We start from the raw sequence: 3822 nt of genomic DNA, 5'->3' as shown, positions 1-3822 counted from the left end.
GCCCTACTCTAAACCCGAGGTAATTAGTCTCTTGTACCCTTAAGGTGCATTTTTTTGGGTTGATCGTCATCCCTATCCGGCCTATTTCCTGTAACACCACTCCTATGTAGTTTAAGTGCTGTTCCCATGTTTGCAAGTAAATCACCACATCAGTGGTTTTTTGTTAAATACCTCGCTGAACCTTACCACCAGCCTTCACAACTGGCTGCGATGTTCTGCATTGAGTCCTGGTCCGAGTGTTAGCTGGCCATTCTGATCTGTCCTCTCTGGTGGCTCCCCTGCCTCAGGTCCTAACTCTTCCTGTGGTTCCTTCGGGCTTAACATCCACCCTTTGGGCTCCTGCCAGCTGTTCAACAAATTCATGTGGTAGATTTGTCACTCTTTTCTATGCCTGGGGTGGTGTACTTCATAATCCACAGGTCCAGCCTGTCGCACAATCTCAAACAGCCCCTGCCATCACATTAACAACTTGTCAGCCATAGTGGGGAGTAAGACAAGGACCTTATCCCCCACGCAGAAGTCTCAACCATGGGCCCCTCTGTCGTACTCCCATCGTTGCTTCTGCTGGGCCTCAGCCAAATTCTCCTATACTAGCTGCCTAGCTTTTGCTAGCCACTCTTTCATCTCTTGCCTGTGCCATTGGACGCCAACCTCTGGTCGTCTCAAGTTCTCCCATTCTTCTTTCATCTCCTGTAACAGACCTTGGGGCTTGTGGCCATATATCAGTTCGAATGGGAACAGTCTCATTGATGTCTGTGGGGTATCCCTCAGCACAAAAAGGAGAGGTATTGGAATCAGATCCCACCTCTGTGGTTCATCCTGAGTGCAACATCGCAATGCGTGTTTAATCATACCATTCAGGCATTCCACCAATCCATTGATTTGTGGGTGGTACACCGAGGTACGGAGCTGCCATATCTTTAATACCTAGCACATGGCCCGGATAACCCCAGACATAAAATTTGTCCCCTGATCTGTAATTATTTCCCTCAGGGCTCCCACTTGGGATATCCACTTTACTAACTCCTCTGCAATTCATGGAGCCATCACTGACCTCAAGGGGTATTGCATCCAGGTAATGTGTTGCATAGTCAATTATGACTAATATATATTGGTGTCTGGCACTACGGTTTGCCAACGGCCCCACTATGTCTAGCACTATTCAGTCAAATAGTACCTCAATGAGTGGCATTGGTAGTAATGGTGCCCGTGGTGGCCATCTTTCTTGGACCCTCTGACACTCCAGACAGGCCTCACAATGCTGGGTGACGTCATCCCTCATCCCCGGCCAGAAAAAACACTCCCCAATTCTGGTCAGTGTCTTGTCCCCCCCAAGATGGCCTCCCACAGGGCCAGCATGTGCTAACCTCCATACCCGACTGCGGAGCCTTCTGGGTACTACTAACTGTTGGGTCCATTCCCCTTGGATGGGACATTTCTTAACCCAATACAGTAAACCCTTATGTGCCCAAAAATAAGCATCACTTACGTTAGTCCCAGGCTGTATGATCTCTTCCTCAATGTGGGCGACCTCCCTCTCTCGAATCCTCTGCAGCTCATCGTTGTCTTCTTGTGCAGTTCGAAATTGCAATCTCCAGTGCCTGTCCCAAGGTTAACCCAGTCTTCCTCTCCTGATGAAGGTAACTCTTCTTCCGCTATCCAACCCTCACTGTGGGGTTATCCTTTGCGTCTCAACTCATCTGTGCGCACTTCTTCTAAGACTTCATACAGTGGTAACCAATCCCACCCCATGATCATCTGGCTGTCTGATTGCGGGGCAAATCTGACTTATAACTTGCCCTTGTGATTGGTGATCCTCGCTTCAACAAATCCCCTTTCATACTGCTCTTCCTTGCCATGTATGCAGCGCATTCTGACTGGGCGACACCATTCAATAGCGCTCCTGGGGACTATCCCAGCTTGTATTAGTGTATGGGAGCAGCCGGTGTCTAACATGGCCTGAAGTGGTTTACCTGCCACCCACACCATCACCATGGGACGGTCCCACACCTCTATTTCCTCACTGTGCCCAAAGCGACAAGCCATTTCCTTGATTAGCTCACTGGTTTTGTGTCGTTCCTTCAATTCCAGAACTTCTCCATTGGGCTTCCATTTTTCTGGCACACCTAGGGTGCATTCTCTGGAAACGTGTCCAGCCTTACCACATCGGTAACATATGACTCCTCACCTGGTGTATCGCAAAGGTCCCCGTCGGGGCTTGTCCTCCTTGGGAGCAGTCCCTGCACTTCTATAACTTTTTTCTCTGAGCTGCTCTCCTTCCAAAGCCGCAAAAGCTCCTGCAATTCTTAATTCTTCAGCAGCCATCCGAGGGAGGTGCTGGGATACTCATAGCTGAATGTCCTCTTCCAAATCTTTTATGAATTGTTCAAGTAGAATCTGGTCGGCCAGGGCTGCCCAATCTATCTTCCCTAGGGGTACCCATTTATCCAGGAGATCTTTTACCAGCTGCATGAGATTCCTGGGCTTACGGTCCTCCTTGCCTTTTTGAGCCCAGAATAACTTGTGGTAATGGTTGGGGGTGAGCTCTAGGCAATGCAATATGGCTGCCTTAACCTTTTTGTAGTCATAGGCATCCTGTCTCGTTAGGGCCCGATAGGCAGCCTGAGCCTTGCCCACCACCAGTGATCTGAGCTGGCTAGCCCACTATAGCCTGTCTAGCCCCATCTGAATTGCCATTCTCTTGAACGATTCAATATACGCTTCTATGTCATCCACATACGTCATACGATGCACTCAGAATGTTGTCCAATTCCGACGCATCCACTCCTGTTACTGTATTGCTTGCTGCTGTTGGACTTCTAGCACCTTAGTCACAGCATGCAATGTTTGTCCCAACAAATCAATCTGGGGGTTTAGGTTAATTTTCATTGTGGTGTCAGCCTCCAGGGTCACCCTTGCTTCTTTGTTCCCGGCCAGTGCACCAAGTTGTAATCTCCCATATCTTTCCCCTAAGCATTGCATGTGTGCGTTCTTCTCGAACCTTGCCGTGGCTTCTTGGTCAGAACAGCCTGGTTATTGGGGTGACTTTGGGTCAGTTCCCTAGGAGCCTCGCCTGCCACGTCTTTGATGATGGTTATGTTTGTATCAGGAGGCCGATGTTTGTTCCCACCTCCCATGGTGCCTTCCCTTGGTTGTTCCTGTTGTTCCTTCTTTGTGGGGCTCCGCCTCCCCTACACCCTGCCTAATGCGAACTATGATGTTGTCACTTGTGTCGTTGAGGTTGATGTTTTGAACCTTCTTGGTGTCTGCTGGCCTTTCGGGGTCTTCAGCTGCAGGGGTGATGCCCAGGTGTACTTGAAAACAGAGGACCTGAAAGGAACATTTCTGGTTGTCGAGCCCAGTAGCTTGCTATTGCTAGCAGCTATATTCAAAGTCAAAGATATTGATTATGTTAATTGACATGATGACCTCAAGTCAGATATTGCTAATGTAGATTATGTTATATAACGTAATGTGGTGTAACAGATCAACTTAATGTGATTTGTGAGCACCTTCATGACATATAAATAGTTCTAAAGTTGCCACTTGGGATTATGTTTATAGTTGCCTAGCCACCACAGGAGGGATCATTAACTACAAGTATGGTACACACTGGGAAATCTGCATTTGCTGCAGTCTAGAAAATCTTGGAGGGATTGATTGGAGTAGGAATGAATATTTTTTAAGAGCTCACAGTATGTTATAATACACTGGCAAGGCAGATCTGGATAAGCACTCAACATAATCATAATCAAGAGCTGGGTCAATAGAGACTTATAATTACAGCTGGGGAACAGGTTCGATGCCTTGGCAGCAGGGACA

Source organism: Gavialis gangeticus, unplaced genomic scaffold (genome assembly GCF_001723915.1).
Source record: "Gavialis gangeticus isolate Ggan-Ray unplaced genomic scaffold, GavGan_comp1, whole genome shotgun sequence".
NCBI lineage: Eukaryota > Metazoa > Chordata > Crocodylia > Gavialidae > Gavialis > Gavialis gangeticus.
Note: the sequence above shows the minus strand (reverse complement) of the source record.